Genomic DNA, 27,883 nt, shown 5'->3' with positions numbered 1-27,883 from the left:
CACTTTGCGCAATCGGAATCGATGGCAGGGTGTCCCTCGCCGCATTTGCTACGATGGCCGTTTTGCTAATTCTGCAGAAGCGGCGGCGGCGACGACGACGACGACCGCGAGAGGCTCAGAGATTTGTGAGAAATACATCTATAAAATGTAATTCAGAATGCCTCGTCCCACCTTATGCCGTACCGCTTTGGCAAATGCTTTATCAGCGCCATTCGCCTTAATCACATCTGAGAGTAATTCTTAATAAAACGCCTCTCGCTAATTGTTCGCCATCACAGATACTGTTTGCTATACGGCCATGACGCGCAACTGATTTCCAAAATTCGTCTTCCTCCTGTGAGGATGGAACTCACGACTCCTGGTTTACTAGACCAGTGCTCTACCACTGAACTAAAGAGGCGCGGCATAGCGGAACTTTTGCGTACTTCGTCCGTACGGTCGTCTGAATCTTCAGACTTCAGCTGACAACACTTCATATTTTTCACTAATATTTGCAGCTATGGCGACCCATTACTGCTTGGATACACATCTGACACGTAGCCGATGTTCTCTCCAAACAAAATCACCTGCACTTCAGAACATGACTTTCACACATGTCTACAAAATCACCTTCACCTTCAAATACAGTTTTCTTGCGACTGATTGAGACGTAGGCAAATTTTAAAGTTGCTATTTCCATTACATCACGTTAATCAGAAAATCGGTAATTTACATCTGCAGTGGAGAAAAATTCCGTTCCGCCCAGCGAAGGGCTCGAACCCACGACCCTGTGATTAAGAGTCTCATGCTCTACCGACTGAGCTAGCCGTGCTGCCTCGTTGGGTACCTCCTGGGTAGCAGATCACACAGTACTCGTTTGGGTTGGTTGGTCCCATACAGAATCTCTCCATGCTGCCTAATGTTTTCCTAACGACACTCGTCACGTACTTCACTTTTATTTCATAATCATTTCTGAGAGGTAAAGGAATTGCATGACAATCTGCAGAGCTAGCGGCGTCAAAATTAACACACATACTTGACGTGACTCAAAAGCCGAACGAGTTACTTTCCGACGTTGTTTTAGATGTGCAAGTGCCAGTCAAACCTCGCGGTGAGGGCACTCTGCCGACCATTTCGCTAGTTAACACCGGTCTTCTTGTGTGTGTTTCAAGCTCAAGACCATCTTCAAGCACAAAATGGTCAACAGCAACATTCAGACGGTTTCGTACTGCACAATTGCTACATTAAAACGGTATGTTTGTTTCTCAGAACTGGAAAAACACGACCGTGACAGGATTCGAACCTGCAATCTTCGGATCCGAAGTCCGACGCCTTATCCATTAGGCCACACGGTCACTGACGACCAAGTGTAACTTATATACGATTCATCTCGAAACGCTCACACCCCCTGAGGAATTGTGTTTTCGTTCCACACAGCCGCTGCCCCTTACTCTTTCCCACCCATTCGTTACATTCAACCTCTTACGAGACCGACCAAACATAGACAGGAAAACAAGACCACACACTTTGCGCAATCGGAATCGATGGCAGGGTGTCCCTCGCCGCATTTGCTACGATGGCCGTTTTGCTAATTCTGCAGAAGCGGCGGCGGCGACGACGACGACGACCGCGAGAGGCTCAGAGATTTGTGAGAAATACATCTATAAAATGTAATTCAGAATGCCTCGTCCCACCTTATGCCGTACCGCTTTGGCAAATGCTTTATCAGCGCCATTCGCCTTAATCACATCTGAGAGTAATTCTTAATAAAACGCCTCTCGCTAATTGTTCGCCATCACAGATACTGTTTGCTATACGGCCATGACGCGCAACTGATTTCCAAAATTCGTCTTCCTCCTGTGAGGATGGAACTCACGACTCCTGGTTTACTAGACCAGTGCTCTACCACTGAGCTAAAGAGGCGCGGCATAGCGGAACTTTTGCGTACTTCGTCCGTACGGTCGTCTGAATCTTCAGACTTCAGCTGACAACACTTCATATTTTTCACTAATATTTGCAGCTATGGCGACCCATTACTGCTTGGATACACATCTGACACGTAGCCGATGTTCTCTCCAAACAAAATCACCTGCACTTCAGAACATGACTTTCACACATGTCTACAAAATCACCTTCACCTTCAAATACAGTTTTCTTGCGACTGATTGAGACGTAGGCAAATTTTAAAGTTGCTATTTCCATTACATCACGTTAATCAGAAAATCGGTAATTTACATCTGCAGTGGAGAAAAATTCCGTTCCGCCCAGCGAAGGGCTCGAACCCACGACCCTGTGATTAAGAGTCTCATGCTCTACCGACTGAGCTAGCCGTGCTGCCTCGTTGGGTACCTCCTGGGTAGCAGATCACACAGTACTCGTTTGGGTTGGTTGGTCCCATACAGAATCCCTCCATGCTGCCTAATGTTTTCCTAACGACACTCGTCACGTACTTCACTTTTATTTCATAATCATTTCTGAGAGGTAAAGGAATTGCATGACAATCTGCAGAGCTAGCGGCGTCAAAATTAACACACATACTTGACGTGACTCAAAAGCCGAACGAGTTACTTTCCGACGTTGTTTTAGATGTGCAAGTGCCAGTCAAACCTCGCGGTGAGGGCACTCTGCCGACCATTTCGCTAGTTAACACCGGTCTTCTTGTGTGTGTTTCAAGCTCAAGACCATCTTCAAGCACAAAATGGTCAACAGCAACATTCAGACGGTTTCGTACTGCACAATTGCTACATTAAAACGGTATGTTTGTTTCTCAGAACTGGAAAAACACGACCGTGACAGGATTCGAACCTGCAATCTTCGGATCCGAAGTCCGACGCCTTATCCATTAGGCCACACGGTCACTGACGACCAAGTGTAACTTATATACGATTCATCTCGAAACGCTCACACCCCCTGAGGAATTGTGTTTTCGTTCCACACAGCCGCTGCCCCTTACTCTTTCCCACCCATTCGTTACATTCAACCTCTTACGAGACCGACCAAACATAGACAGGAAAACAAGACCACACACTTTGCGCAATCGGAATCGATGGCAGGGTGTCCCTCGCCGCATTTGCTACGATGGCCGTTTTGCTAATTCTGCAGAAGCGGCGGCGGCGACGACGACGACGACGACGACGACGACGACCGCGAGAGGCTCAGAGATTTGTGAGAAATACATCTATAAAATGTAATTCAGAATGCCTCGTCCCACCTTATGCCGTACCGCTTTGGCAAATGCTTTATCAGCGCCATTCGCCTTAATCACATCTGAGAGTAATTCTTAATAAAACGCCTCTCGCTAATTGTTCGCCATCACAGATACTGTTTGCTATACGGCCATGACGCGCAACTGATTTCCAAAATTCGTCTTCCTCCTGTGAGGATGGAACTCACGACTCCTGGTTTACTACACCAGTGCTCTACCACTGAGCTAAAGAGGCGCGGCATAGCGGAACTTTTGCGTACTTCGTCCGTACGGTCGTCTGAATCTTCAGACTTCAGCTGACAACACTTCATATTTTTCACTAATATTTGCAGCTATGGCGACCCATTACTGCTTGGATACACATCTGACACGTAGCCGATGTTCTCTCCAAACAAAATCACCTGCACTTCAGAACATGACTTTCACACATGTCTACAAAATCACCTTCACCTTCAAATACAGTTTTCTTGCGACTGATTGAGACGTAGGCAAATTTTAAAGTTGCTATTTCCATTACATCACGTTAATCAGAAAATCGGTAATTTACATCTGCAGTGGAGAAAAATTCCGTTCCGCCCAGCGAAGGGCTCGAACCCACGACCCTGTGATTAAGAGTCTCATGCTCTACCGACTGAGCTAGCCGTGCTGCCTCGTTGGGTACCTCCTGGGTAGCAGATCACACAGTACTCGTTTGGGTTGGTTGGTCCCATACAGAATCTCTCCATGCTGCCTAATGTTTTCCTAACGACACTCGTCACGTACTTCACTTTTATTTCATAATCATTTCTGAGAGGTAAAGGAATTGCATGACAATCTGCAGAGCTAGCGGCGTCAAAATTAACACACATACTTGACGTGACTCAAAAGCCGAACGAGTTACTTTCCGACGTTGTTTTAGATGTGCAAGTGCCAGTCAAACTTCGCGGTGAGGGCACTCTGCCGACCATTTCGCTAGTTAACACCGGTCTTCTTGTGTGTGTTTCAAGCTCAAGACCATCTTCAAGCACAAAATGGTCAACAGCAACATTCAGACGGTTTCGTACTGCACAATTGCTACATTAAAACGGTATGTTTGTTTCTCAGAACTGGAAAAACACGACCGTGACAGGATTCGAACCTGCAATCTTCGGATCCGAAGTCCGACGCCTTATCCATTAGGCCACACGGTCACTGACGACCAAGTATAACTTATATACGATTCATCTCGAAACGCTCACACCCCCTGAGGAATAGTGTTTTCGTTCCACACAGCCGCTGCCCCTTACTCTTTCCCACCCATTCGTTACATTCAACCTCTTACGAGACCGACCAAACATAGACAGGAAAACAAGACCACACACTTTGCGCAATCGGAATCGATGGCAGGGTGTCCCTCGCCGCATTTGCTACGATGGCCGTTTTGCTAATTCTGCAGAAGCGGCGGCGGCGACGACAACGACGACCGCGAGAGGCTCAGAGATTTGTGAGAAATACATCTATAAAATGTAATTCAGAATGCCTCGTCCCACCTTATGCCGTACCGCTTTGGCAAATGCTTTATCAGCGCCATTCGCCTTAATCACATCTGAGAGTAATTCTTAATAAAACGCCTCTCGCTAATTGTTCGCCATCACAGATACTGTTTGCTATACGGCCATGACGCGCAACTGATTTCCAAAATTCGTCTTCCTCCTGTGAGGATGGAACTCACGACTCCTGGTTTACTAGACCAGTGCTCTACCACTGAGCTAAAGAGGCGCGGCCTAGCGGAACTTTTGCGTACTTCGTCCGTACGATCGTCTGAATCTTCAGACTTCAGCTGACAACATTTCATATTTTTCACTAATATTTGCAGCTATGGCGACCCATTACTGCTTGGATACACATCTGACACGTAGCCGATGTTCTCTCCAAACAAAATCACCTGCACTTCAGAACATGACTTTCACACATGTCTACAAAATCAACTTCACCTTCAAATACAGTTTTCTTGCGACTGATTGAGACGTAGGCAAATTTTAAAGTTGCTATTTCCATTACATCACGTTAATCAGAAAATCGGTAATTTACATCTGCAGTGGAGAAAAATTCCGTTCCGCCCAGCGAAGGGCTCGAACCCACGACTCTGTGATTAAGAGGCTCATGCTCTACCGACTGAGCTAGCCGTGCTGCCTCGTTGGGTACCTCCTGGGTAGCAGATCACACAGTACTCGTTTGGGTTGGTTGGTCCCATACAGAATCTCTCCATGCTGCCTAATGTTTTCCTAACGACACTCGTCACGTACTTCACTTTTATTTCATAATCATTTCTGAGAGGTAAAGGAATTGCATGACAATCTGCAGAGCTAGCGGCGTCAAAATTAACACACATACTTGACGTGACTCAAAAGCCGAACGAGTTACTTTCCGACGTTGTTTTAGATGTGCAAGTGCCAGTCAAACCTCGCGGTGAGGGCACTCTGCCGACCATTTCGCTAGTTAACACCGGTCTTCTTGTGTGTGTTTCAAGCTCAAGACCATCTCCAAGCACAAAATGGTCAACAGCAACATTCAGACGGTTTCGTACTGCACAATTGCTACACTAAAACGGTATGTTTGTTTCTCAGAACTGGAAAAACACGACCGTGACAGGATTCGAACCTGCAATCTTCGGATCCGAAGTCCGATGCCTTATCCATTAGGCCACACGGTCACTGACGACCAAGTGTAACTTATATACGATTCATCTCGAAACGCTCACACCCCCTGAGGAATAGTGTTTTCGTTCCACACAGCCGCTGCCCCTTACTCTTTCCCACCCATTCGTTACATTCAACCTCTTACGAGACCGACCAAACATAGACAGGAAAACAAGACCACACACTTTGCGCAATCGGAATCGATGGCAGGGTGTCCCTCGCCGCATTTGCTACGATGGCCATTTGCTAATTCTGCAGAAGCGGCGGCGGCGGCGACGACGACGACGACGAAGACGTCGACCGCGGGAGGCTCAGAGATTTGTGAGAAATACATCTATAAAATGTAATTCAGAATGCCTCGTCCCACCTTATGCCGTACCGCTTTGGCAAATGCTTTATCAGCGCCATTCGCCTTAATCACATCTGAGAGTAATTCTTAATAAAACGCCTCTCGCTAATTGTTCGCCATCACAGATACTGTTTGCTATACGGCCATGACGCGCAACTGATTTCCAAAATTCGTCTTCCTCCTGTGAGGATGGAACTCACGACTCCTGGTTTACTAGACCAGTGCTCTACCACTGAGCTAAAGAGGCGCGGCCTAGCGGAACTTTTGCGTACTTCGTCCGTACGGTCGTCTGAATCTTCAGACTTCAGCTGACAACACTTCATATTTCTCACTAATATTTGCAGCTATGGCGACCCATTACTGCTTGGATACACATCTGACACGTAGCCGATGTTCTCTCCAAACAAAATCACCTGCACTTCAGAACATGACTTTCACACATGTCTACAAAATCACCTTCACCTTCAAATACAGTTTTCTTGCGACTGATTGAGTCGTAGGCAAATTTTAAAGTTGCTATTTCCATTACATCACGTTAATCAGAAAATCGGTAATTTACATCTGCAGTGGAGAAAAATTCCGTTCCGCCCAGCGAAGGGCTCGAACCCACGACCCTGTGATTAAGAGTCTCATGCTCTACCGACTGAGCTAGCCGTGCTGCCTCGTTGGGTACCTGCTGGGTAGCAGATCACACAGTACTCGTTTGGGTTGGTTGGTCCCATACAGAATCTCTCCATGCTGCCTAATATTTTCCTAACGACACTCGTCACGTACTTCACTTTTATTTCATAATCATTTCTGAGAGGTAAAGGAATTGCATGACAATCTGCAGAGCTAGCGGCGTCAAAATTAACACACATACTTGACGTGACTCAAAAGCCGAACGAGTTACTTTCCGACGTTGTTTTAGATGTGCAAGTGCCAGTCAAACTTCGCGGTGAGGGCACTCTGCCGACCATTTCGCTAGTTAACACCGGTCTTCTTGTGTGTGTTTCAAGCTCAAGACCATCTTCAAGCACAAAATGGTCAACAGCAACATTCAGACGGTTTCGTACTGCACAATTGCTACATTAAAACGGTATGTTTGTTTCTCAGAACTGGAAAAACACGACCGTGACAGGATTCGAACCTGCAATCTTCGGATCCGAAGTCCGACGCCTTATCCATTAGGCCACACGGTCACTGACGACCAAGTATAACTTATATACGATTCATCTCGAAACGCTCACACCCCCTGAGGAATTGTGTTTTCGTTCCACACAGCCGCTGCCCCTTACTCTTTCCCACCCATTCGTTACATTCAACCTCTTACGAGACCGACCAAACATAGACAGGAAAACAAGACCACACACTTTGCGCAATCGGAATCGATGGCAGGGTGTCCCTCGCCGCATTTGCTACGATGGCCATTTGCTAATTCTGCAGAAGCGGCGGCGGCGACGTCGACGACGACGACGACGACCGCGAGAGACTCAGAGATTTATGAGAAATACATCTATAAAATGTAATTCAGAATGCCTCGTCCCACCTTATGCCGTACCGCTTTGGCAAATGCTTTATCAGCGCCATTCGCCTTAATCACATCTGAGAGTAATTCTTAATAAAACGCCTCTCGCTAATTGTTCGCCATCACAGATACTGTTTGCTATACGGCCATGACGCGCAACTGATTTCCAAAATTCGTCTTCCTCCTGTGAGGATGGAACTCACGACTCCTGGTTTACTAGACCAGTGCTCTACCACTGAGCTAAAGGGGCGCGGCCTAGCGGAACTTTTGCGTACTTCGTCCGTACGGTCGTCTGATTCTTCAGACTTCAGCTGACAACACTTCATATTTTTCACTAATATTTGCAGCTATGGCGACCCATTACTGCTTGGATACACATCTGACACGTAGCCGATGTTCTCTCCAAACAAAACCACCTCCACTTCAGAACATGACTTTCACATGTCTACAAAATCACCTTCACCTTCAATTACAGTTTTCTTGCGACTGATTGAGACGTAGGCAAATTTTAAAGTTGCTATTTCCATTACATCACGTTAATCAGAAAATCGGTAATTTACATCTGCAGTGGAGAAAAATTCCGTTCCGCCCAGCGAAGGGCTCGAACCCACGACCCTGTGATTAAGAGTCTCATGCTCTAAAGACTGAGCTAGCCGTGCTGCCTCGTTGGGTACCTCCTGGGTAGCAGATCACACAGTACTCGTTTGGGTTGGTTGGTCCCATACAGAATCTCTCCATGCTGCCTAATGTTTTCCTAACGACACTCGTCACGTACTTCACTTTTATTTCATAATCATTTCTGAGAGGTAAAGGAATTGCATGACAATCTGCAGAGCTAGCGGCGTCAAAATTAACACACATACTTAACGTGACTCAAAAGCCGAACGAGTTACTTTCCAACGTTGTTTTAGATGTGCAAGTGCCAGTCAAACCTCGCGGTGAGGGCACTCTGCCGACCATTTCGCTAGTTAACAACGGTCTTCTTGTGTGTGTTTCAAGCTCAAGACCATCTCCAAGCACTAAATGGTCAACAGCAACATTCAGACGGTTTCGTACTGCACAATTGCTACATTAAAACGGTATGTTTGTTTCTCAGAACTGGAAAAACACGACCGTGACAGGATTCGAACCTGCAATCTTCGGATCCGAAGTCCGACGCCTTATCCATTAGGCCACACGGTCACTGACGACCAAGTATAACTTATATACGATTCATCTCGAAACGCTCACACCCCCTGAGGAATAGTGTTTTCGTTCCACACAGCCGCTGCCCCTTACTCTTTCCCACCCATTCGTTACATTCAACCTCTTACGAGACCGACCAAACATAGACAGGAAAACAAGACCACACACTTTGCGCAATCGGAATCGATGGCAGGGTGTCCCTCGCCGCATTTGCTACGATGGCCATTTGCTAATTCTGCAGAACCGGCGGCGGCGACGACGACGACGACGACGACGAAGACGACGACCGCGGGAGGCTCAGAGATTTGTGAGAAATACATCTATAAAATGTAATTCAGAATGCCTCGTCCCACCTTATGCCGTGCCGCTTTGGCAAATGCTTTATCAGCGCCATTCGCCTTAATCACATCTGAGAGTAATTCTTAATAAAACGCCTCTCGCTAATTGTTCGCCATCACAGATACTGTTTGCTATACGGCCATGACGCGCAACTGATTTCCAAAATTCGTCTTCCTCCTGTGAGGATGGAACTCACGACTCCTGGTTTACTAGACCAGTGCTCTACCACTGAGCTAAAGAGGCGCGGCCTAGCGGAACTTTTGCGTACTTCGTCCGTACGGTCGTCTGAATCTTCATACTTCAGCTGACAACACTTCATATTTTTCACTAAGATTTGCAGCTATGGCGACCCATTACTGCTTGGATACACATCTGACACGTAGCCGATGTTCTCTCCAAACAAAATCACCTGCACTTCAGAACATGACTTTCACACATGTCTACAAAATCAACTTCACCTTCAAATACAGTTTTCTTGCTACTGATTGAGACGTAGGCAAATTTTAAAGTTGCTATTTCCATTACATCACGTTAATCAGAAAATCGGTAATTTACATCTGCAGTGGAGAAAAACTCCGTTCCGCCCAGCGAAGGGCTCGAACCGACGACCCTGTGATTAAGAGTCTCATGCTCTACCGACTGAGCTAGCCGTGCTGCCTCGTTGGGTACCTCCTGGGTAGCAGATCACACAGTACTCGTTTGGGTTGGTTGGTCCCATACAGAATCTCTCCATGCTGCCTAATGTTTTCCTAACGACACTCGTCACGTACTTCACTTTTATTTCATAATCATTTCTGAGAGGTAAAGGAATTGCATGACAATCTGCAGAGCTAGCGGCGTCAAAATTAACACACATACTTGACGTGACTCAAAAGCCGAACGAGTTACTTTCCAACGTTGTTTTAGATGTGCAAGTGCCAGTCAAACCTCGCGGTGAGGGCACTCTGCCGACCATTTCGCTAGTTAACACCGGTCTTCTTGTGTGTGTTTCAAGCTCAAGACCATCTCCAAGCACAAAATGGTCAACAGCAACATTCAGACGGTTTCGTACTGCACAATTGCTTCATTAAAACGGTATGTTTGTTTCTCAGAACTGGAAAAACACGACCGTGACAGGATTCGAACCTGCAATCTTCGGATCCGAAGTCCGACGCCTTATCCATTAGGCCACACGGTCACTGACGACAAAGTATAACTTATATACGATTCATCTGGAAACGCTCACACCCCCTGAGGAATTGTGTTTTCGTTCCACACAGCCGCTGCCCCTTACTCTTTCCCACCCATTCGTTACATTCAACCTCTTACGAGACCGACCAAACATAGACAGGAAAACAAGACCACACACTTTGCGCAATCGGAATCGATGGCAGGGTGTCCCTCGCCGCATTTGCTACGATGGCCATTTGCTAATTCTGCAGAAGCGGCGGCGGCGACGTCGACGACGACGACGACGACCGCGAGAGGCTCAGAGATTTGTGAGAAATACATCTATAAAATGTAATTCAGAATGCCTTGCCCCACCTTATGCCGTACCGCTTTGGCAAATGCTTTATCAGCGCCATTCGCCTTAATCACATCTGAGAGTAATTCTTAATAAAACGCCTCTCGCTAGTTGTTCGCCATCACAGATACTGTTTGCTATACGGCCATGACGCGCAACTGATTTCCAAAATTCGTCTTCCTCCTGTAAGGATGGAACTCACGACTCCTGGTTTATTAGACCAGTGCTCTACCACTGAGCTAAAGAGGCGCGGCATTGCGGAACTTTTGCGTACTTCGCCGCACGGTCGTCTGAATCATCAGACTTCAGCTGACAACACTTCATATTTTTGACTAATATTAGCAGCTATGGCGACCCATTACTGCTTGGCTACACATCTGACACGTAGCCGATGTTCTCTCCAAACAAAACCACCTCCACTTCAGAACATGACTTTCACATGTCTACAAAATCACCTTCACCATCAATTACAGTTTTCTTGCGACTGATTGAGACGTAGGCAAATTTTAAAGTTGCTATTTCCATTACATCACGTTAATCAGAAAATCGGTAATCTACATCTGCAGTGGAGAAAAATTCCGTTCCGCCCAGCGAAGGGCTCGAACCCACGACCCTGTGATTAAGAGTCTCATGCTCTACCGACTGAGCTAGCCGTGCTGCCTCGTTGGGTACCTCCTGGGTAGCAGATCACACAGTACTCGTTTGGGTTGGTTGGTCCCATACAGAATCTCTCCATGCTGCCTAATGTTTTCCTAACGACACTCGTCACGTACTTCACTTTTATTTCATAATCATTTCTGAGAGGTAAAGGAATAGCATGACAATCTGCAGAGCTAGCGGCGTCAAAATTAACACACATACTTGACGTGACTCAAAAGCCGAACGAGTTACTTTCCGACGTTGTTTTAGATGTGCAAGTGCCAGTCAAACCTCGCGGTGAGGGCACTCTGCCGACCATTTCGCTAGTTAACACCGGTCTTCTTGTGTGTGTTTCAAGCTCAAGACCATCTCCAAGCACAAAATGGTCAACAGCAACATTCAGACGGTTTCGTACTGCACAATTGCTACATTAAAACGGTATGTTTGTTTCTCAGAACTGGAAAAACACGACCGTGACAGGATTCGAACCTGCAATCTTCGGATCCGAAGTCCGACGCCTTATCCATTAGGCCACACGATCACTGACGACCAAGTATAACTTATATACGATTCATCTCGAAACGCTCACACCCCCTGAGGAATTGTGTTTTCGTTCCACACAGCCGCTGCCCCTTACTCTTTCCCACCCATTCGTTACATTCAACCTCTTACGAGACCGACCAAACATAGACAGGAAAACAAGACCACACACTTTGCGCAATCGGAATCGATGGCAGGGTGTCCCTCGCCGCATTTGCTACGATGGCCATTTGCTAATTCTGCAGAAGCGGCGGCGGCGACGTCGACGACGACGACGACCGCGAGAGGCTCAGAGATTTATGAGAAATACATCTATAAAATGTAATTCAGAATGCCTCGTCCCACCTTATGCCGTACCGCTTTGGCAAATGCTTTATCAGCGCCATTCGCCTTAATCACATCTGAGAGTAATTCTTAATAAAACGCCTCTCGCTAATTGTTCGCCATCACAGATACTGTTTGCTATACGGCCATGACGCGCAACTGATTTCCAAAATTCGTCTTCCTCCTGTGAGGATGGAACTCACGACTCCTGGTTTACTAGACCAGTGCTCTACCACTGAGCTAATGGGGCGCGGCCTAGCGGAACTTTTGCGTACTTCGTCCGTACGGTCGTCTGAATCTTCAGACTTCAGCTGACAACACTTCATATTTTTCACTAATATTTGCAGCTATGGCGACCCATTACTGCTTGGATACACATCTGACACGTAGCCGATGTTCTCTCCAAACAAAACCACCTGCACTTCAGAACATGACTTTCACATGTCTACAAAATCACCTTCACCTTCAGTTTTCTTGCGACTGATTGAGACGTAGGCAAATTTTAAAGTTGCTATTTCCATTACATCACGTTAATCAGAAAATCGGTAATTTACATCTGCAGCGGAGAAAAATTCCGTTCCTCCCAGGGTAGGGCTCGAACCCACGATCCTATGATTAAGAGTCTCATGCTATACCGACTGAGCTAGCCGTGCTGCCTCGTTGGGTACCTGCTGGGTAGCAGATCACACAGTACTCGTTTGGGTTGGTTGGTCCCATACAGAATCTCTCCATGCTGCCTAATGTTTTCCTAACGTCACACTCGTCACGTACTTCACTTTTATTTCATAATCATTTCTGAGAGGTAAAGGAATTGCATGACAATCTGCAGAGCTAGCGGCGTCAAAATTAACACACATACTTGACGTGACTGAAAAGCCGAACGAGTTACTTTCCGACGTTGTTTTAGATGTGCAAGTGCCAGTCAAACCTCGCGGTGAGGGCACTCTGCCGACCATTTCGCTAGTTGACACCGGTCTTCTTGTGTGTGTTTCAAGCTCAAGACCATCTCCAAGCACAAAATGGTCAACAGCAACATTCAGACGGTTTCGTACTGCACAATTGCTACATTAAAACGGTATGTTTGTTTCTCAGAACTGGAAAAACACGACCGTGACAGGATTCGAACCTGCAATCTTCGGATCCGAAGTCCGACGCCTTATCCATTAGGCCACACGGTCACTGACGACCAAGTATAACTTATATACGATTCATCTCGAAACGCTCACACCCCCTGAGGAATTGTGTTTTCGTTCCACACAGCCGCTGCCCCTTACTCTTTCCCACCCATTCGTTACATTCAACCTCTTACGAGACCGACCAAACATAGACAGGAAAACAAGACCACACACTTTGCGCAATCGGAATCGATGGCAGGGTGTCCCTCGCCGCATTTGCTACGATGGCCATTTGCTAATTCTGCAGAAGCGGCGGCGGCGACGTCGACGACGACGACGACGACGACGACCGCGAGAGGCTCAGAGATTTATGAGAAATACATCTATAAAATGTAATTCAGAATGCCTCGTCCCACCTTATGCCGTACCGCTTTGGCAAATGCTTTATCAGCGCCATTCGCCTTAATCACATCTGAGAGTAATTCTTAATAAAACGCCTCTCGCTAATTGTTCGCCATCACAGATACTGTTTGCTATACGGCCATGACGCGCAACTGATTTCCAAAATTCGTCTTCCTCCTGTGAGGATGGAACTCACGACTCCTGGTTTACTAGACCAGTGCTCTACCACTGAGCTAAAGGGGCGCGGCCTAGCGGAACTTTTGCGTACTTCGTCCGTACGGTCGTCTGAATCATCAGACTTCAGCTGACAACACTTCATATTTTTGACTAATATTAGCAGCTATGGCGACCCATTACTGCTTGGATACACATCTGACACGTAGCCGATGTTCTCTCCAAACAAAACCACCTGCACTTCAGAACATGACTTTCACATGTCTACAAAATCACCTTCACCTTCAGTTTTCTTGCGACTGATTGAGACGTAGGGAAATTTTAAAGTTGCTATTTCCATTACATCACGTTAATCAGAAAATCGGTAATTTACATCTGCAGCGGAGAAAAATTCCGTTCCGCCCAGGGTAGGGCTCGAACCCACAACCCTATGATTGAGAGTCTCATGCTATACCGACTGAGCTAGCCGTGCTGCCTCGTTGGGTACCTGCTGGGTAGCAGATCACACAGTACTCGTTTGGGTTGGTTGGTCCCATACAGAATCTCTCCATGCTGCCTAATGTTTTCCTAACGTCACACTCGTCACGTACTTCACTTTTATTTCATAATCATTTCTGAGAGGTAAAGGAATTGCATGACAATCTGCAGAGCTAGCGGCGTCAAAATTAACACACATACTTGACGTGACTCAAAAGTCGAACGAGTTACTTTCCGACGTTGTTTTAGATGTGCAAGTGCCAGTCAAACCTCGCGGTGAGGGCACTCTGCCGACCATTTCGCTAGTTAACACCGGTCTTCTTGTGTGTGTTTCAAGCTCAAGACCATCTCCAAGCACAAAATGGTCAACAGCAACATTCAGACGGTTTCGTACTGCACAATTGCTACATTAAAACGGTATGTTTGTTTCTCAGAACTGGAAAAACACGACCGTGACAGGATTCGAACCTGCAACCTTCGGATCCGAAGTCCGACGCCTTATCCATTAGGCCACACGGTCACTGACGACCAAGTATAACTTATATACGATTCATCTCGAAACGCTCACACCCCCTGAGGAATTGTGTTTTCGTTCCACACAGCCGCTGCCCCTTACTCTTTCCCACCCATTCGTTATATTCAACCTCTTACGAGACCGACCAAACATAGACAGGAAAACAAGACCACACACTTTGCGCAATCGGAATCGATGGCAGGGTGTCCCTCGCCGCATTTGCTACGATGGCCATTTGCTAATTCTGCAGAAGCGGCGGCGACGACGACGACGACGACGACGACGACGACGACGACCGCGAGAGGCTCAGAGATTTGTGAGAAATACATCTATAAAATGTAATTCAGAATGCCTCGTCCCACCTTATGCCGTACCGCTTTGGCAAATGCTTTATCAGCGCCATTCGCCTTAATCACATCTGAGAGTAATTCTTAATAAAACGCCTCTCGCTAATTGTTCGCCATCACAGATACTGTTTGCTATACGGCCATGACGCGCAACTGATTTCCAAAATTCGTCTTCCTCCTGTGAGGATGGAACTCACGACTCCTGGTTTACTAGACCAGTGCTCTACCACTGAGCTAAAGAGGCGCGGCCTAGCGGAACTTTTGCGTACTTCGCCGCACGGTCGTCTGAATCATCAGACTTCAGCTGACAACACTTCATATTTTTGACTAATATTAGCAGCTATGGCGACCCATTACTGCTTGGCTACACATCTGACACGTAGCCGATGTTCTCTCCAAACAAAACCACCTGCACTTCAGAACATGACTTTCACGTGTCTACAAAATCACCTTCACCTTCAAATACAGTTTTCTTGCGACTGATTGAGACGTAGGCAAATTTTAAAGTTGCTATTTCCATTACATCACGTTAATCAGAAAATCGGTAATTTACATCTGCAGTGGAGAAAAATTCCGTTCCGCCCAGCGAAGGGCTCGAACCCACGACCCTGTGATTAAGAGTCTCATGCTCTACCGACTGAGCTAGCCGTGCTGCCTCGTTGGGTACCTCCTGGGTAGCAGATCACACAGTACTCGTTTGGGTTGGTTGGTCCCATACAGAAGCTCTCCATGCTGCCTAATGTTTTCCTAACGACACTCGTCACGTACTTCACTTTTATTTCATAATCATTTCTGAGAGGTAAAGGAATTGCATGACAATCTGCAGAGCTAGCGGCGTCAAAATTAACACACATACTTGACGTGACTCAAAAGCCGAACGAGTTACTTTCCGACGTTGTTTTAGATGTGCAAGTGCCAGTCAAACCTCGCGGTGAGGGCACTCTGCCGACCATTTCGCTAGTTAACACCGGTCTTCTTGTGTGTGTTTCAAGCTCAAGACCATCTCCAAGCACAAAATGGTCAACAGCAACATTCAGACGGTTTCGTACTGCACAATTGCTACATTAAAACGGTATGTTTGTTTCTCAGAACTGGAAAAACACGACCGTGACAGGATTCGAACCTGCAATCTTCGGATCCGAAGTCCGACGCCTTATCCATTAGGCCACACGGTCACTGACGACCAAGTGTAACTTATATACGATTCATCTCGAAACGCTCACACCCCCTGAGGAATTGTGTTTTCGTTCCACACAGCCGCTGCCCCTTACTCTTTCCCACCCATTCGTTACATTCAACCTCTTACGAGACCGACCAAACATAGACAGGAAAACAAGACCACACACTTTGCGCAATCGGAATCGATGGCAGGGTGTCCCTCGCCGCATTTGCTACGATGGCCATTTGCTAATTCTGCAGAAGCGGCGGCGGCGACGACGACGACGACGACGAAGACGACCGCGGGAGGCTCAGAGATTTGTGAGAAATACATCTATAAAATGTAATTCAGAATGCCTCGTCCCACCTTATGCCGTACCGCTTTGGCAAATGCTTTATCAGCGCCATTCGCCTTAATCACATCTGAGAGTAATTCTTAATAAAACGCCTCTCGCTAATTGTTCGCCATCACAGATACTGTTTGCTATACGGCCATGACGCGCAACTGATTTCCAAAATTCGTCTTCCTCCTGTGAGGATGGAACTCACGACTCCTGGTTTACTAGACCAGTGCTCTACCACTGAGCTAAAGAGGCGCGGCCTAGCGGAACTTTTGCGTACTTCGTCCGTACGGTCGTCTGAATCTTCAGACTTCAGCTGACAACACTTCATATTTTTCACCAATATTTGCAGCTATGGCGACCCATTACTGCTTGGATACACATCTGACACGTAGCCGATGTTCTCTCCAAACAAAATCACCTGCACTTCAGAACATGACTTTCACACATGTCTACAAAATCACCTTCACCTTCAAATACAGTTTTCTTGCGACTGATTGAGACGTAGGCAAATTTTAAAGTTGCTATTTCCATTACATCACGTTAATCAGAAAATCGGTAATTTACATCTGCAGTGGAGAAAAATTCCGTTCCGCCCAGCGAAGGGCTCGGACCCACGACCCTGTGATTAAGAGTCTCGTGCTCTACCGACTAAGCTAGCCGTGCTGCCTCGTTGGGTACCTCCTGGGTAGCAGATCACACAGTACTCGTTTGGGTTGGTTGGTCCCATACAGAATCTCTCCATGCTGCCTAATGTTTTCCTAACGACACTCGTCACGTACTTCACTTTTATTTCATAATCATTTCCGAGAGGTAAAGGAATTGCATGACAATCTGCAGAGCTAGCGGCGTCAAAATTAACACACATACTTGACGTGACTCAAAAGCCGAACGAGTTACTTTCCGACCTTGTTTTAGATGTGCAAGTGCCAGTCAAACCTCGCGGTGAGGGCACTCTGCCGATCATTTCGCTAGTTAACACCGGTCTTCTTGTGTGTGTTTCAAGCTCAAGACCATCTTCAAGCACAAAATGGTTAACAGCAACATTCAGACGGTTTCGTACTGCACAATTGCTACATTAAAACGGTATGTTTGTTTCTCAGAACTGGAAAAACACGACCGTGACAGGACTCGAACCTGCAATCTTCGGATCCGAAGTCCGACGCCTTATCCATTAGGCCACAGGGTCACTGACGACCAAGTATAACTTATATACGATTCATCTCGAAACGCTCACACCCCCTGAGGAATTGTGTTTTCGTTCCACACAGCCACTGCCCCTTACTCTTTCCCACCCATTCGTTACATTCAACCTCTTACGAGACCGACCAAACATAGACAGGAAAACAAGACCACACACTTTGCGCAATCGGAATCGATGGCAGGGTGTCCCTCGCCGCATTTGCTAAGATGGCCATTTGCTAATTCTGCAGAAGCGGCGGCGGCGATGACGACGACGACGACGACGAAGACGACGACCGCGGGAGGCTCAGAGATTTGTGAGAAATACATCTATAAAATGTAATTCAGAATGCCTCGTCCCACCTTATGCCGTACCGCTTTGGCAAATGCTTTATCAGCGCCATTCGCCTTAATCACATCTGAGAGTAATTCTTAATAAAACGCCTCTCGCTAATTGTTCGCCATCACAGATACTGTTTGCTATACGGCCATGACGCGCAACTGATTTCCAAAATTCGTCTTCCTCCTGTGAGGATGGAACTCACGACTCCTGGTTTACTAGACCAGTGCTCTACCACTGAGCTAAAGGGGCGCGGCCTAGCGGAACTTTTGCGTACTTCGTCCGTACGGTCGTCTGAATCTTCAGACTTCAGCTGACAACACTTCATATTTTTCACTAATATTTGCAGCTATGGCGACCCATTACTGCTTGGATACACATCTGACACGTAGCCGATGTTCTCTCCAAACAAAACCACCTGCACTTCAGAACATGACTTTCACATGTCTACAATATCACCTTCACCTTCAGTTTTCTTGCGACTGATTGAGACGTAGGCAAATTTTAAAGTTGCTATTTCCATTACATCACGTTAATCAGAAAATCGGTAATTTACATCTGCAGCGGAGAAAAATTCCGTTCCGCCCAGGGTAGGGCTCGAACCCACGACCCTATTATTAAAAGTCTCATGCTCTACCGACTGAGCTAGCCGTGCTGCCTCGTTGGGTACCTGCTGGGTAGCAGATCACACAGTACTCGTTTGGGTTGGTTGGTCCCATACAGAATCTCTCCATGCTGCCTAATGTTTTCCTAACGTCACACTCGTCACGTACTTCACTTTTATTTCATAATCATTTCAGAGAGGTAAAGGAATTGCATGACAATCTGCAGAGCTAGCGGCGTCAAAATTAACACACATACTTGACGTGACTCAAAAGCCGAACGAGTTACTTTCCGACGTTGTTTTAGATGTGCAAGTGCCAGTCAAACCTCGCGGTGAGAGCACTCTGCCGACCATTTCGCTAGTTAACACCGGTCTTCTTGTGTGTGTTTCAAGCTCAAGACCATCTCCAAGCACAAAATGGTCAACAGCAACATTCAGACGGTTTCGTACTGCACAATTGCTACATTAAAACGGTATGTTTGTTTCTCAGAACTGGAAAAACACGACCGTGTCTGGATTCGAACCTGCAATCTTCGGATCCGAAGTCCGACGCCTTATCCATTAGGCCACACGGTCACTGACGACCAAGTATAACTTATATACGATTCATCTCGAAACGCTCACACCCCCTGAGGAATTGTGTTTTTGTTCCACACAGCCGCTGCCCCTTACTCTTTCCCACCCATTCGTTACATTCAACCTCTTACGAGACCGACCAAACATAGACAGGAAAACAAGACCACACACTTTGCGCAATCGGAATCGATGGCAGGGTGTCCCTCGCCGCATTTGCTACGATGGCCATTTGCTAATTCTGCAGAAGCGGCGGCGGCGACGTCGACGACGACGACGACGACGACCGCGAGAGGCTCAGAGATTTATGAGAAATACATCTATAAAATGTAATTCAGAATGCCTCGTCCCACCTTATGCCGTACCGCTTTGGCAAATGCTTTATCAGCGCCATTCGCCTTAATCACATCTGAGAGTAATTCTTAATAAAACGCCTCTCGCTAATTGTTCGCCATCACAGATACTGTTTGCTATACGGCCATGACGCGTAACTGATTTCCAAAATTCGTCTTCCTCCTGTGAGGATGGAACTCACGACTCCTGGTTTACTAGACCAGTGCTCTACCACTGAGCTAAAGAGGCGCGGCCTAGCGGAACTTTTGCGTACTTCGTCCGTACGGTCGTCTGAATCTTCAGACTTCAGCTGACAACACTTCATATTTTTCACCAATATTTGCAGCTATGGCGACCCATTACTGCTTGGATACACATCTGACACGTAGCCGATGTTCTCTCCAAACAAAATCACCTGCACTTCAGAACATGACTTTCACACATGTCTACAAAATCACCTTCACCTTCAAATACAGTTTTCTTGCGACTGATTGAGACGTAGGCAAATTTTAAAGTTGCTATTTCCATTACATCACGTTAATCAGAAAATCGGTAATTTACATCTGCAGTGGAGAAAAATTCCGTTCCGCCCAGCGAAGGGCTCGGACCCACGACCCTGTGATTAAGAGTCTCGTGCTCTACCGACTAAGCTAGCCGTGCTGCCTCGTTGGGTACCTCCTGGGTAGCAGATCACACAGTACTCGTTTGGGTTGGTTGGTCCCATACAGAATCTCTCCATGCTGCCTAATGTTTTCCTAACGACACTCGTCACGTACTTCACTTTTATTTCATAATCATTTCCGAGAGGTAAAGGAATTGCATGACAATCTGCAGAGCTAGCGGCGTCAAAATTAACACACATACTTGACGTGACTCAAAAGCCGAACGAGTTACTTTCCGACCTTGTTTTAGATGTGCAAGTGCCAGTCAAACCTCGCGGTGAGGGCACTCTGCCGATCATTTCGCTAGTTAACACCGGTCTCCTTGTGTGTGTTTCAAGCTCAAGACCATCTTCAAGCACAAAATGGTTAACAGCAACATTCAGACGGTTTCGTACTGCACAATTGCTACATTAAAACGGTATGTTTGTTTCTCAGAACTGGAAAAACACGACCGTGACAGGACTCGAACCTGCAATCTTCGGATCCGAAGTCCGACGCCTTATCCATTAGGCCACAGGGTCACTGACGACCAAGTATAACTTATATACGATTCATCTCGAAACGCTCACACCCCCTGAGGAATTGTGTTTTCGTTCCACACAGCCACTGCCCCTTACTCTTTCCCACCCATTCGTTACATTCAACCTCTTACGAGACCGACCAAACATAGACAGGAAAACAAGACCACACACTTTGCGCAATCGGAATCGATGGCAGGGTGTCCCTCGCCGCATTTGCTAAGATGGCCATTTGCTAATTCTGCAGAAGCGGCGGCGGCGATGACGACGACGACGACGACGAAGACGACGACCGCGGGAGGCTCAGAGATTTGTGAGAAATACATCTATAAAATGTAATTCAGAATGCCTCGTCCCACCTTATGCCGTACCGCTTTGGCAAATGCTTTATCAGCGCCATTCGCCTTAATCACATCTGAGAGTAATTCTTAATAAAACGCCTCTCGCTAATTGTTCGCCATCACAGATACTGTTTGCTATACGGCCATGACGCGCAACTGATTTCCAAAATTCGTCTTCCTCCTGTGAGGATGGAACTCACGACTCCTGGTTTACTAGACCAGTGCTCTACCACTGAGCTAAAGGGGCGCGGCCTAGCGGAACTTTTGCGTACTTCGTCCGTACGGTCGTCTGAATCTTCAGACTTCAGCTGACAACACTTCATATTTTTCACTAATATTTGCAGCTATGGCGACCCATTACTGCTTGGATACACATCTGACACGTAGCCGATGTTCTCTCCAAACAAAACCACCTGCACTTCAGAACATGACTTTCACATGTCTACAATATCACCTTCACCTTCAGTTTTCTTGCGACTGATTGAGACGTAGGCAAATTTTAAAGTTGCTATTTCCATTACATCACGTTAATCAGAAAATCGGTAATTTACATCTGCAGCGGAGAAAAATTCCGTTCCGCCCAGGGTAGGGCTCGAACCCACGACCCTATTATTAAAAGTCTCATGCTCTACCGACTGAGCTAGCCGTGCTGCCTCGTTGGGTACCTGCTGGGTAGCAGATCACACAGTACTCGTTTGGGTTGGTTGGTCCCATACAGAATCTCTCCATGCTGCCTAATGTTTTCCTAACGTCACACTCGTCACGTACTTCACTTTTATTTCATAATCATTTCAGAGAGGTAAAGGAATTGCATGACAATCTGCAGAGCTAGCGGCGTCAAAATTAACACACATACTTGACGTGACTCAAAAGCCGAACGAGTTACTTTCCGACGTTGTTTTAGATGTGCAAGTGCCAGTCAAACCTCGCGGTGAGAGCACTCTGCCGACCATTTCGCTAGTTAACACCGGTCTTCTTGTGTGTGTTTCAAGCTCAAGACCATCTCCAAGCACAAAATGGTCAACAGCAACATTCAGACGGTTTCGTACTGCACAATTGCTACATTAAAACGGTATGTTTGTTTCTCAGAACTGGAAAAACACGACCGTGTCTGGATTCGAACCTGCAATCTTCGGATCCGAAGTCCGACGCCTTATCCATTAGGCCACACGGTCACTGACGACCAAGTATAACTTATATACGATTCATCTCGAAACGCTCACACCCCCTGAGGAATTGTGTTTTTGTTCCACACAGCCGCTGCCCCTTACTCTTTCCCACCCATTCGTTACATTCAACCTCTTACGAGACCGACCAAACATAGACAGGAAAACAAGACCACACACTTTGCGCAATCGGAATCGATGGCAGGGTGTCCCTCGCCGCATTTGCTACGATGGCCATTTGCTAATTCTGCAGAAGCGGCGGCGGCGACGTCGACGACGACGACGACGACGACCGCGAGAGGCTCAGAGATTTATGAGAAATACATCTATAAAATGTAATTCAGAATGCCTCGTCCCACCTTATGCCGTACCGCTTTGGCAAATGCTTTATCAGCGCCATTCGCCTTAATCACATCTGAGAGTAATTCTTAATAAAACGCCTCTCGCTAATTGTTCGCCATCACAGATACTGTTTGCTATACGGCCATGACGCGTAACTGATTTCCAAAATTCGTCTTCCTCCTGTGAGGATGGAACTCACGACTCCTGGTTTACTAGACCAGTGCTCTACCACTGAGCTAAAGAGGCGCGGCCTAGCGGAACTTTTGCGTACTTCGTCCGTACGGTCGTCTGAATCTTCAGACTTCAGCTGACAACACTTCATATTTTTCACCAATATTTGCAGCTATGGCGACCCATTACTGCTTGGATACACATCTGACACGTAGCCGATGTTCTCTCCAAACAAAATCACCTGCACTTCAGAACATGACTTTCACACATGTCTACAAAATCACCTTCACCTTCAAATACAGTTTTCTTGCGACTGATTGAGACGTAGGCAAATTTTAAAGTTGCTATTTCCATTACATCACGTTAATCAGAAAATCGGTAATTTACATCTGCAGTGGAGAAAAATTCCGTTCCGCCCAGCGAAGGGCTCGGACCCACGACCCTGTGATTAAGAGTCTCGTGCTCTACCGACTAAGCTAGCCGTGCTGCCTCGTTGGGTACCTCCTGGGTAGCAGATCACACAGTACTCGTTTGGGTTGGTTGGTCCCATACAGAATCTCTCCATGCTGCCTAATGTTTTCCTAACGACACTCGTCACGTACTTCACTTTTATTTCATAATCATTTCCGAGAGGTAAAGGAATTGCATGACAATCTGCAGAGCTAGCGGCGTCAAAATTAACACACATACTTGACGTGACTCAAAAGCCGAACGAGTTACTTTCCGACCTTGTTTTAGATGTGCAAGTGCCAGTCAAACCTCGCGGTGAGGGCACTCTGCCGATCATTTCGCTAGTTAACACCGGTCTCCTTGTGTGTGTTTCAAGCTCAAGACCATCTTCAAGCACAAAATGGTTAACAGCAACATTCAGACGGTTTCGTACTGCACAATTGCTACATTAAAACGGTATGTTTGTTTCTCAGAACTGGAAAAACACGACCGTGACAGGACTCGAACCTGCAATCTTCGGATCCGAAGTCCGACGCCTTATCCATTAGGCCACAGGGTCACTGACGACCAAGTATAACTTATATACGATTCATCTCGAAACGCTCACACCCCCTGAGGAATTGTGTTTTCGTTCCACACAGCCACTGCCCCTTACTCTTTCCCACCCATTCGTTACATTCAACCTCTTACGAGACCGACCAAACATAGACAGGAAAACAAGACCACACACTTTGCGCAATCGGAATCGATGGCAGGGTGTCCCTCGCCGCATTTGCTAAGATGGCCATTTGCTAATTCTGCAGAAGCGGCGGCGGCGATGACGACGACGACGACGACGAAGACGACGACCGCGGGAGGCTCAGAGATTTGTGAGAAATACATCTATAAAATGTAATTCAGAATGCCTCGTCCCACCTTATGCCGTACCGCTTTGGCAAATGCTTTATCAGCGCCATTCGCCTTAATCACATCTGAGAGTAATTCTTAATAAAACGCCTCTCGCTAATTGTTCGCCATCACAGATACTGTTTGCTATACGGCCATGACGCGCAACTGATTTCCAAAATTCGTCTTCCTCCTGTGAGGATGGAACTCACGACTCCTGGTTTACTAGACCAGTGCTCTACCACTGAGCTAAAGGGGCGCGGCCTAGCGGAACTTTTGCGTACTTCGTCCGTACGGTCGTCTGAATCTTCAGACTTCAGCTGACAACACTTTATATTTTTCACTAATATTTGCAGCTATGGCGACCCATTACTGCTTGGATACACATCTGACACGTAGCCGATGTTCTCTCCAAACAAAACCACCTGCACTTCAGAACATGACTTTCACATGTCTACAATATCACCTTCACCTTCAGTTTTCTTGCGACTGATTGAGACGTAGGCAAATTTTAAAGTTGCTATTTCCATTACATCACGTTAATCAGAAAATCGGTAATTTACATCTGCAGCGGAGAAAAATTCCGTTCCGCCCAGGGTAGGGCTCGAACCCACGACCCTATTATTAAAAGTCTCATGCTCTACCGACTGAGCTAGCCGTGCTGCCTCGTTGGGTACCTGCTGGGTAGCAGATCACACAGTACTCGTTTGGGTTGGTTGGTCCCATACAGAATCTCTCCATGCTGCCTAATGTTTTCCTAACGTCACACTCGTCACGTACTTCACTTTTATTTCATAATCATTTCAGAGAGGTAAAGGAATTGCATGACAATCTGCAGAGCTAGCGGCGTCAAAATTAACACACATACTTGACGTGACTCAAAAGCCGAACGAGTTACTTTCCGACGTTGTTTTAGATGTGCAAGTGCCAGTCAAACCTCGCGGTGAGAGCACTCTGCCGACCATTTCGCTAGTTAACACCGGTCTTCTTGTGTGTGTTTCAAGCTCAAGACCATCTCCAAGCACAAAATGGTCAACAGCAACATTCAGACGGTTTCGTACTGCACAATTGCTACATTAAAACGGTATGTTTGTTTCTCAGAACTGGAAAAACACGACCGTGTCTGGATTCGAACCTGCAATCTTCGGATCCGAAGTCCGACGCCTTATCCATTAGGCCACACGGTCACTGACGACCAAGTATAACTTATATACGATTCATCTCGAAACGCTCACACCCCCTGAGGAATTGTGTTTTTGTTCCACACAGCCGCTGCCCCTTACTCTTTCCCACCCATTCGTTACATTCAACCTCTTACGAGACCGACCAAACATAGACAGGAAAACAAGACCACACACTTTGCGCAATCGGAATCGATGGCAGGGTGTCCCTCGCCGCATTTGCTACGATGGCCATTTGCTAATTCTGCAGAAGCGGCGGCGGCGACGTCGACGACGACGACGACGACGACCGCGAGAGGCTCAGAGATTTATGAGAAATACATCTATAAAATGTAATTCAGAATGCCTCGTCCCACCTTATGCCGTACCGCTTTGGCAAATGCTTTATCAGCGCCATTCGCCTTAATCACATCTGAGAGTAATTCTTAATAAAACGCCTCTCGCTAATTGTTCGCCATCACAGATACTGTTTGCTATACGGCCATGACGCGTAACTGATTTCCAAAATTCGTCTTCCTCCTGTGAGGATGGAACTCACGACTCCTGGTTTACTAGACCAGTGCTCTACCACTGAGCTAAAGAGGCGCGGCCTAGCGGAACTTTTGCGTACTTCGTCCGTACGGTCGTCTGAATCTTCAGACTTCAGCTGACAACACTTCATATTTTTGACTAATATTAGCAGGTATGTCGACCCATTACTGCTTGGATACACATCTGACACGTAGCCGATGTTCTCTCCAAACAAAACCACCTGCACTTCAGAACATGACTTTCACATGTCTACAAAATCACCTTCACCTTCAAATACAGTTTTCTTGCGACTGATTGAGACGTAGGCAAATTTTAAAGTTGCTATTTCCATTACATCACGTTAATCAGAAAATCGGTAATTTACATCTGCAGCGGAGAAAAATTCCTTTTCGCCCAGGGTAGGGCTCGAACCCACGACCCTATGATTAAGAGTCTCATGCTCTACCGACTGAGCTAGCCGTGCTGCCTCGTTGGGTACCTGCTGGGTAGCAGATCACTCAGTACTCGTTTGGGTTGGTTGGTCCCATACAGAATCTCTCCATGCTGCCTAATGTTTTCCTAACGTCACACTCGTCACGTACTTCACTTTTATTTCATAATCATTTCAGAGAGGTAAAGGAATTGCATGACAATCTGCAGAGCTAGCGGCGTCAAAATTAACACACATACTTGACGTGACTCAAAAGCCGAACGAGTTACTTTCCGACGTTGTTTTAGATGTGCAAGTGCCAGTCAAACCTCGCGGTGAGGGCACTCTGCCGACCATTTCGCTAGTTAACACCGGTCTTCTTGTGTGTGTTTCAAGCTCAAGACCATCTCCAAGCACAAAATGGTCAACAGCAACATTCAGACGGTTTCGTACTGCACAATTGCTACATTAAAACGGTATGTTTGTTTCTCAGAACTGAAAAAACACGACCGTGACAGGATTCGAACCTGCAATCTTCGGATCCGAAGTCCGACGCCTTATCCATTAGGCCACACGGTCACTGACGACCAAGTTTAACTTATATACGATTCATCTCGAAACGCTCACACCCCCTGAGGAATTGTGTTTTCGTTCCACACAGCCGCTGCCCCTTACTCTTTCCCACCCATTCGTTACATTCAACCTCTTACGAGACCGACCAAACATAGACAGGAAAACAAGACCACACACTTTGCGCAATCGGAATCGATGGCAGGGTGTCCCTCGCCGCATTTGCTACGATGGCCATTTGCTAATTCTGCAGAAGCGGCGGCGGCGACGTCGACGACGACGACGACGACGACGACGACCGCGAGAGGCTCAGAGATTTATGAGAAATACATCTATAAAATGTAATTCAGAATGCCTCGTCCCACCTTATGCCGTACCGCTTTGGCAAATGCTTTATCAGCGCCATTCGCCTTAATCACATCTGAGAGTAATTCTTAATAAAACGCCTCTCGCTAATTGTTCGCCATCACAGATACTGTTTGCTATACGGCCATGACGCGCAACTGATTTCCAAAATTCGTCTTCCTCCTGTGAGGATGGAACTCACGACTCCTGGTTTACTAGACCAGTGCTCTACCACTGAGCTAAAGAGGCGCGGCCTAGCGGAACTTTTGCGTACTTCGTCCGTACGGTCGTCTGAATCTTCAGACTTCAGCTGACAACACTTCATATTTTTCACTAATATTTGCAGCTATGGCGACCCATTACTGCTTGGATACACATCTGACACGTAGCCGATGTTCTCTCCAAACAAAACCACCTGCACTTCAGAACATGACTTTCACATGTCTACAAAATCACCTTCACCTTCAAATACAGTTTTCTTGCGACTGATTGAGACGTAGGCAAATTTTAAAGTTGCTATTTCC

At 46.7% G+C, this 27,883-nt stretch overlaps 1 protein-coding gene and 34 non-coding genes across 35 annotated transcripts in view; all 35 read right to left on the bottom strand.

Annotated features, from left to right (window-relative positions):
• LOC126354119 (uncharacterized) overlaps positions 1-27,883 on the bottom strand; it is a 122,703-nt gene that overhangs the window by 47,651 nt on the left and 47,169 nt on the right. The window lies entirely within an intron of this gene.
• Positions 739-811, bottom strand: Trnak-cuu (transfer RNA lysine (anticodon CUU)). Its single transcript has one exon. It is a non-coding gene; the product is annotated as a tRNA-Lys (tRNA).
• Trnar-ucg (transfer RNA arginine (anticodon UCG)) lies at positions 1,262-1,334 on the bottom strand. Its single transcript has one exon. It is a non-coding gene; the product is annotated as a tRNA-Arg (tRNA).
• Positions 1,831-1,902, bottom strand: Trnat-agu (transfer RNA threonine (anticodon AGU)). Its single transcript has one exon. It is a non-coding gene; the product is annotated as a tRNA-Thr (tRNA).
• Positions 2,241-2,313, bottom strand: Trnak-cuu (transfer RNA lysine (anticodon CUU)). The gene has a single exon. It is a non-coding gene; the product is annotated as a tRNA-Lys (tRNA).
• Trnar-ucg (transfer RNA arginine (anticodon UCG)) lies at positions 2,764-2,836 on the bottom strand. The gene has a single exon. It is a non-coding gene; the product is annotated as a tRNA-Arg (tRNA).
• Positions 3,758-3,830, bottom strand: Trnak-cuu (transfer RNA lysine (anticodon CUU)). Its single transcript has one exon. It is a non-coding gene; the product is annotated as a tRNA-Lys (tRNA).
• On the bottom strand, positions 4,281-4,353 carry Trnar-ucg (transfer RNA arginine (anticodon UCG)). The gene has a single exon. It is a non-coding gene; the product is annotated as a tRNA-Arg (tRNA).
• Positions 4,850-4,921, bottom strand: Trnat-agu (transfer RNA threonine (anticodon AGU)). Its single transcript has one exon. It is a non-coding gene; the product is annotated as a tRNA-Thr (tRNA).
• Trnar-ucg (transfer RNA arginine (anticodon UCG)) lies at positions 5,783-5,855 on the bottom strand. The gene has a single exon. It is a non-coding gene; the product is annotated as a tRNA-Arg (tRNA).
• Trnat-agu (transfer RNA threonine (anticodon AGU)) lies at positions 6,366-6,437 on the bottom strand. The gene has a single exon. It is a non-coding gene; the product is annotated as a tRNA-Thr (tRNA).
• Positions 6,776-6,848, bottom strand: Trnak-cuu (transfer RNA lysine (anticodon CUU)). Its single transcript has one exon. It is a non-coding gene; the product is annotated as a tRNA-Lys (tRNA).
• Positions 7,299-7,371, bottom strand: Trnar-ucg (transfer RNA arginine (anticodon UCG)). Its single transcript has one exon. It is a non-coding gene; the product is annotated as a tRNA-Arg (tRNA).
• Positions 8,807-8,879, bottom strand: Trnar-ucg (transfer RNA arginine (anticodon UCG)). The gene has a single exon. It is a non-coding gene; the product is annotated as a tRNA-Arg (tRNA).
• Trnat-agu (transfer RNA threonine (anticodon AGU)) lies at positions 9,393-9,464 on the bottom strand. Its single transcript has one exon. It is a non-coding gene; the product is annotated as a tRNA-Thr (tRNA).
• On the bottom strand, positions 10,326-10,398 carry Trnar-ucg (transfer RNA arginine (anticodon UCG)). Its single transcript has one exon. It is a non-coding gene; the product is annotated as a tRNA-Arg (tRNA).
• On the bottom strand, positions 11,310-11,382 carry Trnak-cuu (transfer RNA lysine (anticodon CUU)). Its single transcript has one exon. It is a non-coding gene; the product is annotated as a tRNA-Lys (tRNA).
• On the bottom strand, positions 11,833-11,905 carry Trnar-ucg (transfer RNA arginine (anticodon UCG)). The gene has a single exon. It is a non-coding gene; the product is annotated as a tRNA-Arg (tRNA).
• On the bottom strand, positions 13,334-13,406 carry Trnar-ucg (transfer RNA arginine (anticodon UCG)). The gene has a single exon. It is a non-coding gene; the product is annotated as a tRNA-Arg (tRNA).
• Trnar-ucg (transfer RNA arginine (anticodon UCG)) lies at positions 14,844-14,916 on the bottom strand. The gene has a single exon. It is a non-coding gene; the product is annotated as a tRNA-Arg (tRNA).
• Positions 15,430-15,501, bottom strand: Trnat-agu (transfer RNA threonine (anticodon AGU)). Its single transcript has one exon. It is a non-coding gene; the product is annotated as a tRNA-Thr (tRNA).
• Positions 15,837-15,909, bottom strand: Trnak-cuu (transfer RNA lysine (anticodon CUU)). The gene has a single exon. It is a non-coding gene; the product is annotated as a tRNA-Lys (tRNA).
• Positions 16,360-16,432, bottom strand: Trnar-ucg (transfer RNA arginine (anticodon UCG)). Its single transcript has one exon. It is a non-coding gene; the product is annotated as a tRNA-Arg (tRNA).
• Trnat-agu (transfer RNA threonine (anticodon AGU)) lies at positions 16,940-17,011 on the bottom strand. Its single transcript has one exon. It is a non-coding gene; the product is annotated as a tRNA-Thr (tRNA).
• Positions 17,873-17,945, bottom strand: Trnar-ucg (transfer RNA arginine (anticodon UCG)). Its single transcript has one exon. It is a non-coding gene; the product is annotated as a tRNA-Arg (tRNA).
• Positions 19,386-19,458, bottom strand: Trnar-ucg (transfer RNA arginine (anticodon UCG)). The gene has a single exon. It is a non-coding gene; the product is annotated as a tRNA-Arg (tRNA).
• Trnat-agu (transfer RNA threonine (anticodon AGU)) lies at positions 19,966-20,037 on the bottom strand. Its single transcript has one exon. It is a non-coding gene; the product is annotated as a tRNA-Thr (tRNA).
• On the bottom strand, positions 20,899-20,971 carry Trnar-ucg (transfer RNA arginine (anticodon UCG)). The gene has a single exon. It is a non-coding gene; the product is annotated as a tRNA-Arg (tRNA).
• Positions 22,412-22,484, bottom strand: Trnar-ucg (transfer RNA arginine (anticodon UCG)). Its single transcript has one exon. It is a non-coding gene; the product is annotated as a tRNA-Arg (tRNA).
• On the bottom strand, positions 22,992-23,063 carry Trnat-agu (transfer RNA threonine (anticodon AGU)). Its single transcript has one exon. It is a non-coding gene; the product is annotated as a tRNA-Thr (tRNA).
• Trnar-ucg (transfer RNA arginine (anticodon UCG)) lies at positions 23,925-23,997 on the bottom strand. The gene has a single exon. It is a non-coding gene; the product is annotated as a tRNA-Arg (tRNA).
• Positions 25,438-25,510, bottom strand: Trnar-ucg (transfer RNA arginine (anticodon UCG)). The gene has a single exon. It is a non-coding gene; the product is annotated as a tRNA-Arg (tRNA).
• Trnat-agu (transfer RNA threonine (anticodon AGU)) lies at positions 26,018-26,089 on the bottom strand. The gene has a single exon. It is a non-coding gene; the product is annotated as a tRNA-Thr (tRNA).
• Positions 26,951-27,023, bottom strand: Trnar-ucg (transfer RNA arginine (anticodon UCG)). The gene has a single exon. It is a non-coding gene; the product is annotated as a tRNA-Arg (tRNA).
• Positions 27,537-27,608, bottom strand: Trnat-agu (transfer RNA threonine (anticodon AGU)). Its single transcript has one exon. It is a non-coding gene; the product is annotated as a tRNA-Thr (tRNA).

Source organism: Schistocerca gregaria, chromosome 3 (assembly GCF_023897955.1).
Source record: "Schistocerca gregaria isolate iqSchGreg1 chromosome 3, iqSchGreg1.2, whole genome shotgun sequence".
Lineage (NCBI taxonomy): Eukaryota > Metazoa > Arthropoda > Insecta > Orthoptera > Acrididae > Schistocerca > Schistocerca gregaria.
Note: the sequence above shows the minus strand (reverse complement) of the source record. Positions and strands in the feature narration are given on the sequence as shown.